This window comes from Fragaria vesca, linkage group LG6 (assembly GCF_000184155.1).
Source record: "Fragaria vesca subsp. vesca linkage group LG6, FraVesHawaii_1.0, whole genome shotgun sequence".
In the NCBI taxonomy this organism is placed as follows: Eukaryota; Viridiplantae; Streptophyta; class Magnoliopsida; order Rosales; family Rosaceae; genus Fragaria; species Fragaria vesca.
In genome coordinates, this window is record NC_020496.1 from 908,385 (window position 1) to 922,703 (window position 14,319).

At 37.3% G+C, this 14,319-nt stretch overlaps 1 pseudogene; it reads left to right on the forward strand.

The window, feature by feature from the left end:
* The first annotated feature begins 13,661 nt into the window (after window positions 1-13,661).
* Window positions 13,662-14,319, forward strand: LOC101314101 (annotated as a pseudogene).

Sequence of the window (14,319 nt, forward strand, 5' to 3'; positions counted from 1 at the left end):
ACCTTGACCTCCATCAAATGAAGGTGGGTAAAAACTTGAGATTGGTTGATATGGTCCTAACACCACATAAGCTCTTCGAATACTATCACGCTCATTCAAAGGATACTTACATATCGGAAGCCGTAATCCCGGATCACGTTGAAGAGAATTAATATCAAACCTCTCTTCTCCCACTAGAGAAGAGTTCAAAGTGACATCATTAACAGAATTTTCAGTCACATCTCTACAGCCTCTACTGCCACTAGGCCCACTCCCACTCCCTATCTGACTATCATTGACACTATCACTTGATAGAATACTACCAGGAGTAAACCATGAGAACAAATTTTTGTACCTTTTGCTTTTCCGACCATCCGCCATCACCTTTTGGCACATGACAGTCTGCAGAACAGCAGAACTCAATCCAGTAATCCACTATGGATTCGCAACATTCATTCTGTATACAACAAGGGGAACTTGTCTCTGTTAATTGAAGTTCAGTCAAAGTTGTCTTAGCATAAAAATTGAAAACCCCCAATTGAAGCATAGAGAAACAAGAGAATCTCAATTCAAGATTGAAAGCTAAAAAGAAACAATGAATGGGTGATTGGGTGTTAAGGATTTAGTACCGGGCTTTGAAATTGATTGAATAATAAGAAGATGAGATGAGCTGAGAGGAGAGCATGCCATGGTCCCTTGCAGCGCTGAAGATGTGAAGAACCCTTTAGGACTAAAGGCTATGCGAAGTGAAGGACTAAAGGCTGCTGGCTGCAAAGTGCAAACGAATTAACCCTCTTTAGCGATGTCGCCGATGTGGTCATGTGGATAGCTGAATAAGTGAAGACCAATCTGCAGAACCCTTTTGTTTGTGTGCGAAGTGAAGCTGTGAAGGACTGAAGGCTGCAACAGATGTAATTATGTAAACCTCCTTCTATATATATATATTTTTTTTTCAAGTGTAGTGGGCTGAAATATATATATACACCCATACTTAGAGGTTTTTGGCCCAAATTTCTCTATGGGCTGCAGCCTAGGTAGCCCTAGGCTTGGATCCGCCCCTGTGTGTTCTATGCTCTGTGTTCTCACATTATGGTAGAGAACCCTTACAATCTCATCTGATCTGAAACACTGTGATAAAGGTTAGAGAGAATGAGAGAGAAGAAGAAGAGGGTAAGGTTTGAATGAGGAGATAGATAGAGAGATAGACTGCATTAACTAGTCTTTCTTGCATTAAGTTGTTGGTTTTGGTTTTTTTTTTTTTTTTCTATAATGAGTATAATCAATGATGTTGAGCTATTTGTGTTTGTACAATTTGTGCTATCTATAATATAATCAATGATTTGTGTTGTGTTTCGCATAGGCTATGTTGCAGAGTGGTTGTATATGTAATTCAAGCTCAACACCATCATTTCCATCTGTTGCAAATGAGGAGATGACTGCCGGTTTACATTCTTCACCATCAACAACATCTCTGCCACCTCTGCCAGCAACACCATCTTTTTAGCTTTTGTCCAAGGCTTTGAGGCAACAAGAAACACACCTATTAACACCTCTGTTCAGACTGGTGTTTAGCAGTCTAGCACTCTCCTGGCCTCACAGCATCAATCTTTCCCTGCTAATCTGAACTTTTGTGTTTTCATTAGACATGTGTTGTTTAATTTTCTGTATAAGACTTTGGACGTTGTTGGCTTATTGCATTTGAACTTTTGAAGTTTTGATCTTGCTTGTTTATGCATTTGAAATTATATGATGTGTGAAACTTTGAATGTGTTTGAACTTTGAATAGTTTTATAATTGATAGAAGTTTGGTACAGGCCCAAAAAAAGGATTTAAATGGGCTGGGCCTTTCAGTTTGTTAGGCCTCAATCTAAACTTGGTAGAGGCCCAATACCAACAGTACCAACCGAGTACCAACCGTACCAACTAAGTTGGTATACCAACTTTGACGGTTGGTTTTGGTATAAGATTTTGCCTACCAATCTTAAGTTGGTTGGTACATGGTATTGGAAAATAAAGTTGGTATACCTACCAATGTCAGCCCTAGCACAATGATACAAGGACTGTATGAGCTAGCAAGTGAAAGATCACCCATCTTATTCCTCATCGAGAAAAAAAGATCACCCATCTCATTTGTCTTATTGGTCTTTCGTTGACTTGCAAATTGTAATGTTTGGAATGTTTTCTTTTTTCAATGGCCGGTGTAGCGCTGGAATGTTGCCAACTATAGATGGATTAGATGCAGAATCTCATAATATCGCTTAGACACAATAATAATCTCCTTTTTTCGAAGATATTTGTCAAAATACACGAGGTAATGGTGTATGTATGATAATAATTAATCTCTTTTAATGAATTACGTAATGTATAATCTTTGAATATTTGAACTAAAGCGGCCGTTTTCAAAATCTAGGGCTCGGAACCCTAGAACCAAATCTGCCGCGTATATATGTGGACGTCTTCACTGAATGTTTATCATGATTTTTTCTTATAAGCACACTATTTTTCTCTTAAAAAAACTTTATTAACATATCATTAATTACTAGATACACATATCATACTTAATACAACACCTATTGTTTAAACATGTTACTAGATACACATACCCAAACTTCTTACAATTACCCTCATTTTAAATACACAACACGTTCACTAAATACACATACTTTTCTAGATCTGTTACTCAATTTATTCAAAACAAAAAAAGTTTACATTAATAATGTTTTTTTTTCAGGTTTCATCTTTCTTCGTACTGTTTCATCTCATTGACATCTTCCTCGAAAGTTTTTATTTTTCCATAAAGGGTTTTATCTGGTTAAGATATTCCCCGAGGGATTTCCTTTTGTTAATATCTTCTCTCAAGAAGCCTCTTACTCAAACTGATTGCAAGAATTCTTGAGCCTACCGAATCAAAATAAAACAAGACAATACATCACCAAAGTTCTTAATTAATGGAACTTTCAGCATTAGAATGCTCAATCCCGTGTAAATCTAAATTAATCTATTATTCTTAAGAAACATTGTATAATATTCATATGTTGTGTCAAAATATATGGTACTTGATTCAAGCTAAAAATTAAAATGTGTTAGAAGTAAAATAGCATACAAAAAGAGATCATTTGATTCGAATGTCTCTTTTAATAATTTTACGTACTTCAAAGTCTTATATAATTTGTATAAAAAAAAATATATGTATCTAGCATTTAGAGATGTGTTGATAAAATTTATTTTCTCTCTACTCACACACCATTTACTGAATAGAACATTTAAGAATTGACTTCTTCATTCTTGGTTGGCTTCATATCGTTATGGAGGGCATCATCTACGGTCTTGATTCCTTGAAGAGATTTGCCTGATGAGAATCTTGGTGCATTACAAAAAAAGGTGAAGTTGCCCAAGATAATTTTAAAGGTCAGTTTAATCAAATTAGAAATATTTGTTTCACTATATAATTAAAAGATCCCAGAAGATTCAAGGTGATTGATTATGTCATCTTATTTGATTATTGTTGATGACCAGGTGTTGTGGTACGCTATGACAATGATTAATTACTCCATGGGTGGGTGTGAGTTGTCTTATTGATAATGTCATTTCCGAATATTTGCAAGTTAATTACTCCTTTCATGACAAGTGATTCATACAATATTCATCACATGCAAGTGCATCTGATCTCGAAATATCTAACTTATTTTATTTAAATGAACATAAATCTTGTTCGTAAATATGAATCTACTCTTTTCTTCTTCTTTTTTTAAATTCAGTTTATCCTCAAAATTTTTGATGTCAAAATCAGTTCAGTCCTACAACTCTTTTTTAAATCAGTTCGCTTATTTAACTTTTGTAAACACATCAGTCGGTCCAACTTTTGAATTCCTTTCGAAATGTGACGTCACCAAAGCCGTTGGAACTGATAAGGGGGCCCATAATTCAACTTTATCCCCTCATTTTTAACTAAATGTCTAAAATACTCTCATTATTTTTTATTATTTTGTCAAATAGATGCATTTTTTTTATCTTTAGTAACAATATTTTGTTAAATTGGCTATTTTACCCTTCTGAAGAGTGATAAAACAAAATTATGGGTCACTTTATCAGTTCCAACAACTTTGGTGACATCATACTTTGAGGGGGATTCAAAAATTATACCTGACTGATATGTTTACAAAAGTTGAAGGGGCGAACTGATTTAAAAAAAAAAATTGCAGGACTGAACTGATTTTGACACCAAACATTTAGGGGGGGGTAAACTGAATTTATTTTTATTTTTTAATTTAATAAAGGGCTGATGCACTATCCTTATGCATTCATTAATGAAACTATCAAATATAAAAGGGGAGGGGGGACATAAAACATGAACCTCTGATTACAATAAAGTCTCGACACATTATCGAAAATATCTATAAAGTACATATATTCAAACAAGCACTGATGGAATTCCTACAAGTATACAGGGTGGACGTAGCATAGTGAATGGAAGAAAATGGGTTGTCGTTCCCACGAGGATCTTTGGTTTAATTCAAATTATGAAATACCTCACTAAAACACAAGATCACGATAACAATTTAAAGAAACAAACAAACAAGAAAATAAGTAAACAAACAATGATGAATGAATCTAGGGTATCAGAATCAACCACAAGCAATCTTATCTACGCCTTGATGCAACTAAAGGATTCTATCGGATATCTATATGACAATTCTCATATCTAAGTCCCTCTCAGGTACTGTAGACTATAATTTTCCTCAAGTGTATGATGTTCTCCCTCTCGGGTAAAGATCGTATATCCTAACTATGCAGTCTATCATTCTCAGGTATAAATTTAACATGCAGGACTCATTACGTACTAGAAAATAAGGGAATCAAGCAAACCATTATTCTTTCTCAAGCAATAACGTAATTCACCATACTCAATCACAACAAGCTAAATAAATTATATTGCATCTCTGCTTCAAATTTATCTTCCAATGGTGATCAATCAAAGAACTTAAACATAAAACATAAAATCAAACAGTGATCAAGCATTCATCTAAGAGAAACCAGAATTCATTAATTAATCATCAAAGATGTAAACAATCATGCTAGAGCATCATCCTAACCTTAGAAAAGGTTTAACAAAACATGACTAAGGAAAACATAAAAAGAATGGAAAGGTGAAGGGTGGATGGATCTCTGCTCCTTTAGGTGTCTTCAATGTGCTTTCGAGACCTCTCTTTCATGTGAAATTCGTGCTCCCTTAAATAGAGAAGTTTCTTGCTCATCTTTGGCTTAAAGTTTCCTTGTAAGACTTGGATTCAGACTCCTTTCTTGATATGGAATGGGAAAACCTTGAGATATCTCTTGTAGAACTAGGAATACATGTACTCCTTGAATCCTCATCTGCATTATTGTCCTTGAAACTTTAGGGTTAACGGTCTTGTGACATGGAACTTGAGTTATGCACAAATGTTTGCCAATCCGAGCAAATTTTCTGATCTGACCTTTCTTCATTCAAACAATCATAACTCGTTCTAGAAGTATCGAAATCGAGATCTGTAAACTTCTACAGAAATTAGACTTCCATAGCTTTGTAATGATATAAGGTTCATAGTCTGATTCGATATGAGTAATTCCCAGTAATTCGGCGAAGTTGGATGTTCTGCATAGGCAGATTCTGACACTTGGATTGCAGTGGCCTTTCAATCCTGATTTGCGCATTTTAGCTCATTTTCTTCTCTTTACGACACAAACCTACAAGAACACTAAAATAACAAAAATCAATCACAAATAAGGAAACTAAATGCAAAAACAAAGATTATGAGGCATATAATTCTAGGATAATATGAGCACATCAAGCACCTACTAGTAAAGAGTATTATTCTAATGACGACTCCATTTGTTTTGAAATAACGGTGACATAATGGAATTAGTTGACATGTAACACGAGCTACATATTCTAATGTCTAATAAGATAGTTTTCCTATTATGTTGTCGTTTGAGAATAAACCTGACGACACTTAATTTCATCCTGCCACTAGGAGATTGCGACCATTTGACCAAGCAAAAGATATGCCGCATACCTAGAGCAAATATGGCACACAAGGTGCATAGACCGGCATAAGGCCCTTCATGCTCTACCATTAATAGATAGGGTATTATTTGCGGCATGGACCCGCTTAGTAATAAAAATAAAATGTAATAAAACATAAATACCATAATAAAATAATTAAATAATATGGGTCAAGACCCAAAGCCCAAAACCAAAACATAGCATTTCCAAGCCCAAATCACATATTGCAGCAGCCACGCCGCCACGTCACCGACGTTTCCCATGACACTCCATCACAAACAACCCTACGTCCCTACCACCGATGCCTGCTTCTCCCTTCAAACTGATCACCAAACCCATATCAGAACCCGACTTCCAAAGCCACGTCGGATCTCGCCGAAACGAGCCGAGGGGAGTAGATCCTGGTATCGACGCCTCCCTTAACCACCCACCCAGCCCAGTCTCATCGCTAGGGTACAACGATCGCTTCTCTGCCTTCCTACCACCCAACCACCTTCATCCATCCTCATCTGTTCATCTGAGAGCTTTCGTCATCGACGACGTACGCGATGTTTTGCAAGCGCCCCTTCAATTCGACTGGTGCTTCTTCTATGGGACTTGAGGTCCTTTCTTCTGGCCCGTTCGGCGACGCTGCCCTGAAGGCGCGCCGCCGCCAGACAGGGCATGTCAAATGGGTGGGGTGGGTGGGGGTGAGTTCTTCGGCTAGGATTTTTTTTAAAGATGACGGGTGTGTATCGATGGAATGAAGGAAATAGGAAACGTACACCAAATGTCTGAAACACTACAAATATGACTCTTGCAGACTTCATGCAACGACATAATTTGAAACAGCCATGAATGAGAAATCTAAAGCAAACTCTAGACTACACAAACATAACTTAACCATGAGACGAAGCTCAAGATGCAGAAAATATTTGATATACCACCAGGGGAAGCCTCCAAACACAATCAAAATTCCTCGAAACACACAAGGTTATTCTAATTAAGGCTCAAAATAGATATATAAAAATAAACTTTTTTGCCCCGCCAACCGTAAACTATTAAAAAATACCAAATTGTAGGCCTGTAAGCCGTAACCACTAACCAGTACACAAAACCAGAGCGCAAGAACAAGGGACCTAAGCTCTAGACTTTCTAATTCTAATACTTTTATTGAAATTTTTTAACCCACTGTTTACACCTAAATTAATATTTTATTAAACAGTAATTATCTAAGTGAATACTAATTAAAGTCATAGTCTACGTCACACTTGCGAGCCCAAAATATTGGGTTTACTAGTAATGGCCCGCCAAGAGAAGCATGTGAGCTAGTCGGTAAAGTTCGCCTGAGTCTAAGAGTTTGCATGCGAAGAAACTAGCATGCGAGCTGGTGCAGAAACCTTCACACACAAGGAGTTAAGTTTCCATGCGAACTAGACAGTTTGTATGCGAGGAGATCTTTTTGCATTTGAGGTGGAGGACTTCGCATAAGAGAGGGAGTCTTGGACATGGACTTCGCATAGAAGACATATGCATGCAAGCGAGAAGGTAGTTGCATGTGAAAGGGATAAGGATATGTTGTATTTAGATGTGGTAGAGCGGGACAAAAGCAATACTTATCCTTAATTGTTGTTTAATAAGGAATGATCATATGTGCAACATGGATACATGAGGTCCAGTGTGTGCATGGCGGAGTCATATGCGAAGAGAGGAGTTCGCCTAAGAAAAGGAGACCAAAGTGGCGCGAGCTGATTTAATGTTTAATTGAAGAAGGGAGCCAACACTTATTCCTAAATGGCTCCATGCATGTCAAGGAGTTTGCATTGGTTAAGAATGTTATCCCTTAATTGCATATGTTTAGGTACCTGCAGATCTAGGATTACACGTCCAGAAGGTTCGCGGGCTATCCTATAGTCTAGAATATGATCATATCAAGAGGCAACGATCACGGTGTCTACAATATCTCAACGTTGAAGACTTCTTCAAATCTTTGACATGCTTTGGGCCAATACTTGTGGCCCTAGAATAACTTTATATAAAGGAGTTCGAGGATACTCTCTACACACACTCAACAACTCAACAAAAATACAATACAATTCTCGACCTAGTCGAACCTCCGGACGCTAAAGCATCTCGACTTAGCAACCCTTTTCCTTTCAAGCTCCCCGAAGCTCTGTCTCTTTACTCTCCAGGCTCCCCAGAGTCCTTGCACCCTTTACTTTTCAAGCTCCCTGGAGCTCCCTTGCGTTCTCGTTTTCCTTTACTTTGGTTGCTCTGCTCGCTACAACTGCGAGTATCGATATTGGTGGTGGAGAAGCTACTGTAAATCCTCGTCCGCGAGGTGGCACCGGAGCCCTACTTTCGTTTGATTAGAAGCACATGTCAGTGCACTACAACATCAACCCTACTACATTCCGTATCAGCGCGGTGCACCCCTACATCCCTAGAAGCATTGACTGCTACCATCTCTCTCCCTGCTGAGGATTGTGGGAAACACCCACCCCACACTTTACATATGTTTGTGGATAACTCATGACCTCTATAGTGTCATAAGATAGCTAACCAACAAGCCATGCATGACTCATTGGCATAAAAATAGTTCTAGACTTTGTATCTTCCTTAAAACAGTCTTAGAGTAGCTCATGTGCTCATCATTCAGTACATCAAGCAGGTTTTTTAAGTAACCAAAGCAACCATCTCGTAATAATCAAACTTGGTATCAACAATTAGGATAATGATCATAAAGAAAGCATGCATTAGATGATAGACTTCTTTAAACCGGCAACCTGTGAAATAATATTAAAAAGTTAGGTTGGAGGGAAAATTTTACAATGTATTAATACATGACATACATCAATTTTGTTCTAAAGTTCGTATCAAAAAAAACTTTGTTCTAAAGTTGTAAAATAAGTTATCAAAGTGATAATACTAGTCCTCTGTAGTCGGTACTAAGGAACCACCTTCTAGGCCCATAGACCAGTCGGGAACCCACCTGCATGAGAATGGAATAGGCCCATGCTTGCTAACTATATGTGTTGGGGCATAAACCTGTAAACGGACCGGATCATGATCCGGACCCGCTCCGGACCCGTGGTTTTTAAACGGGTTCTAAAATTTGACCCGTTGATCCATTATTGACTCGGACCCATTAACTCGTTTATTAAACGGGTTGGATACGGATCTAGGTTGATATGATCCGTTAATGGCCCAGTCCGTTTTAAAATAATTAAATAATACTTTTATAAGATATAATATTATTGAAAAAATATCAAATAATATAATAATACTCTTAATAACCTATGCTTTTTTTGTAATCTTATCTAAAAACATTGGTGGTTTAGTATTTTGGTTATATTAGTTTACCATTAAGGAGTATTTTGGCCATGTAATTCAACTTTTAATGTAAATCTTCATTTCGTATAATATTTCATTAGTGTTTTATGAGAAACTATGGTAAAATTCTAAAATTATTATTCAAAATTTTAAAATATCTATTTTTATAAACGGATCGGATTAACGGGTCTGGTATCCGTTAACCCGCCAGATACGGATTTGAATCAAGCTATCAAAGATCCGACGGGTAACAGGTCAGGTCCGGATCCAAAATTTTAAATTACTAAACAGGTCCGGTTCTATGTTGATCCGGTCCATTTACATGTCTAAATGCAAAGGCAACCAAAGAAAATCTGTGTAAACAAACAGATGACATTTGTCCCACATCGATATTGAAAAAAAATGGTGCAAGTATGCATTTTATACTTTTGAAATTTGTTTTTCTAAAATCTGGGTTAGTATTTTGGACATTTTAATGAAATGAGCTGCGGGAGATTTCACCAGTAAGGCCTCTATACAAGTATTTCACAAAGTAATTTTTGTTTCTTTTACTTCATTTTTTCCACTGAAGAATCACTCTGGTCATAACTAAATATGGGTTTAATTGTTATGTTTTTTTCCATTAAACCAACTTCCTTTTGGTTCTTGTGTTATGCAGAATCTTGTATCCATGAAACATCTATTGCTGGTGAAAACTATCTGTCTTATAAGTGTATTACAGTCAATTGGTCTTCTGGTTCAGTTTCTTAAATTTATATAAATATATATATTTTAAGAGAAAGGATTCAAAAAATTTATGAGTTATGGCTGGAAAAAAGGATATCATTCACTTGCAACCAGTGAAATAATTTATGATAGTCTCATTGGATGATTATGGAAGAATAAGCATAAGCTAATCAGTCTAGTAAGAAATCATAATTCATAACGATAAACTCTCTATTCGTTTTCTTTTCCGTGGGTACAACATAATTTACATGAATCCTGAATTTGTTACTATGTTGATGTAAATCGAATATGAGAACATGTTCTTTTAGCCTCCTTTAATCCTTTTAGATGCCTTTACATTCATGGAATCAATGTCATCATGGATTGTATTATATTTTTTGTAGGTTGTAATACATTTTTTTGATATAGAAAACCTCTTTTCTCTTCCTTTTGCTTTCAGTCCTGGATGCAGAGGTAGGATGTCTGATTTGGAGTCTAGGGAAGGGTGCTGTACTGCAGTTTGTCATGGGCACATCAAGATATCCATCGAGGAAAACAAGGTCTAATTCAATTACTGTAATCTATTTAAATTGTATAATTGGGGAGGAAAAATCGTTAGAAACTAAATGGAAAAGATTGTTCTTGATATAAAATGGGTCTACCTTGAAGTAGGTCTGAAGGTAGAAGCCTTCTCTTCCCCTTGTACTATAATAGCTGCTATGATTGCTGCAATGAATTATTAGTACCAGTCTGAAGGTAGAAGCCTTCTCTTCCCCTTGTACTAAAAATGTCAAAACTGTTGATGGAGTTGGACAGAAAATATCCAAATCTTTTTGTTAAAAAAAAAAAGCTATTCTCTTACCATATTACATTGTCTTTGTTCACTTCAATCAAAAGTTAGAGCGTATAGAGAATCACAGCATAACTTTTAGCTTGCTGGTCGTCTTCCCATCTGGGGATCTGATGTTTATGTAGTCTCCTTTCCTCTGTTTCAAATGGAGGCATTAAGTTTTGTTTGTGAATAATCGAGTGTTATATGGTTAACTGGCCAACTTGTCATTTGTTCCTGGGGCTTTACAATTTATCTTCTTTTTTTTTGTTACATGGAGGGGGGATAAGAGCCCCAAAAACAATTCAAAGCTTCATATTAGACCTTGATTAGTAGTGCCAGCATATTATGAATGAGTGAATTTTCTTTAGGAATCAGAACTGGTCTTTCAAGATTTGCTTTCTAGTGTAAGTAGAGAATATGGTAACCCCAACAGTGATGCTTGGCTGCTTGCACACAAACTATGCCAAACTTAATTTTCATATGTCTAGAAGATGCTTAGGCAAAGCAATTTTTGCTTTTCTAGGCAAACCCATTCTCATATTTTGGAATAACCGAACTTCAGTTCTACCTGAAGCATAGTTATTTCTAGGCAACAAGCAAAACTACATTAGGATTCTGTTCATATCCTCTAGCCTCAGGGGAATGGCATTCCATGAAAACAATACATTTCGCAGAAGCCGAAAGTGGCGCGGGAGAGGCTGTTCAACTAATCTGATTCAAGAAATCCCCTTTCCGAAGATGAATTTGTTGGTTAAAGTAGCTCTACAGCCCCTTTAAGAACATCATTTACCCATTAGTTCATCAGGCAAGATTGTTTTACTAGTATTCAAGAAGCCCCTCTTAAAATGTTGTCCTGCAATATTATTGTAGAAAATCTTTGCTTGTTTTGTTGGAAGGTTGATCTAGGAATGGATACCTGGGAGGCTGGGACTGATAAGGATACAACTTGGGGTCGATCTAAACCCAGTTAAGAGCCTAAACTGCATACAACACCGGAATCTCTCCTTGGACCTCTGCTCTATTTCCTTGGTGTGGAGGCCATTGTGAACCAAACTATAACTATTGTGTTATATGTATAGGTCAAGAACGATTGTTTTAGGGGAGAATCAGAGTACTAGTTAGTGACATAGACACTTCCCTAAGTGCTTTCCTTTACATGATTCCTAACCATTTGAAAATAACATATCCACATTTGAGTAACTAGCACGTTCATATGGTTTTAAACAAGAGTTGCTCATTGCTATGTAATAGTTGCCGATGGCACTTTTGAAGTGACATAGACACTTCCCTAAGTGCTTTCCTTTACATGATTCCTAACCATTTGAAAATAACATATCCACATTTGAGTAACAAGCACGTTCATATGGTTTTAAACAAGAGTTGCTCATTGCTATGTAATAGTTGCCGATGGAATCGAGTTGGTTCATCTCTATATATGCTGAATTCCTTCTGGGAGAAACATGCATGAGAGTTAGAAATTAGAGTCTACACTAGAATATCCTTCTGGGAACTCGAATATGACCATATTGGTTACACCTTAGGAAAGTAGGAATCAAAATATCAAAGCCATGCCGGCTAAAGTTGGCGTGACTTGCCGATTGAACTCGCACCCTGGATACTTCATATTCTCGTACTCGCAATGTCATATCACCTAATTCGATTCTTACAAAACTTCATGAACAAACAAGCACTACATACCATAGATTATAATGCATCCCCCCCTCCTATACATCTCAGTTGAGACTTGTGGTGTGCCTTACTTGGATGACAATGTGAAGGTCGTTTAGGTCCAGATCAACTATTTTTATGCGACAAACAAACTGGTTTTTGTTATAGATTGAGACTTCCACTAGTCCCTCAATTGGGTGGCAGAACTCGAAGAAACAAAGGAACAAGGAAATTATAAAAACCACAACGTATATATGCCATATATTTTGAAGTCGACAGAGACCTACATATAACATATATATGATTTTTCTGCAAATTGGAGTATTCTAAAGGACAAGAGGACAGCCTCATCAACAAGTGCCCCGTTTGATAAAGACATTGGATTAAGATAATTACAAAGCTAATGGTCGGACAAAACTTTGTGTACACGTACATATCACAATGGTTATGTAAGAATTACTTGAATGATTGACCTAACTCACCCTTGTAACAAACAATTGGGGGGAAAGTTTTCTCTCTTTAATTTCATCACTAACAGTCTAAGTGTCTAACACAGTGATCATTCTGGAACAAAGAAGGAAAAAAAAAAAAAGTCTAACACAGTGATGCTATAGATTAATTAAGCAGGAAAATTAGTAAAGATTGTCCACTTAATATTTGAGTATTAGCTAATTTGATGGTGTGCTATTTACTTTGGTTGGTGCTTCTAATATATATGGGGTGACATATATAAACATCATCGAGTATTTTGATTTGATCACTTAAACCTATCCCAGAAGGAACTATCTGAAGCAACAGCTTAGCTTTGGAAGGAATAATAAGTCGGTCCATGAACAGATTGGATGGTATCAGATATAGGTGATACACTGATTCTAAATTCAATCTATTCACATTGCCGAAAACAAAATGTATGACATAAACAAATTGAATTATACATTCATTTATAACTCATTGTGGCTATCGGAAACACATACAAATCGAAGACATGAAAAATGGGTCTGTAGGTAGAAGCTTTCTCTTCCCCCTTGAACTATAGTAGCGGCAACATGGCACAACTTTAGCTTCAACCGTTAATTTATCTCTTTCTGTGCACAACTTTGTCTATCACTACTCACTAGTACTATGGCTTCAACATTGGCCTTGCCATCATCATCACCTTTTGTAGCAACCAAAGCATTGGCTTCAGCCAGCTTTCCTTCACCACCACATAGGCTGCCGGCGCTGCGAGCTCAGGCCGGTGGAGATGGCAGTGTGGACGTGGCTGTGAATCAGGGTAGTAGTAACCGAGGGATTCAAATGGAGAAGAGGCCTGGTGCTAGAAGGTTGGCTGTGGATGTTTCACCTTTTGGTCTATTAGATCCCATGTCACCAATGAGGACAATGCACCAGATGCTGGACACAATGGACCGTATTTTCGAGGACACTATGATCCTCCCCGGCACCAGAAGCCGATTAGGAGGTGAGATTCGTGTGCATTGGGACATCAAAGACGACGAGAATGAGATCAAAATACGGTTCGACATGCCAGGACTCTCTAAAGAGGATGTCAAGGTGTCCATTGAGGATGACGTGCTTCTTACAAAAGGGTGAGCAAAACATGGAAGAGAACAAGGATGATGCACGGTCTAGTAGGAGCTTCAGTTCCTACGACACACGACTTCAGCTTCCGGATAACTGTGACAAGAGCAAAGTGAACGCAGAGCTCAAGAATGGTGTTCTCTACATCGCCATTCCTAAGACCAAAGTAGAGCGCAAGGTCGTTGATGTAGAAATCAAGTGA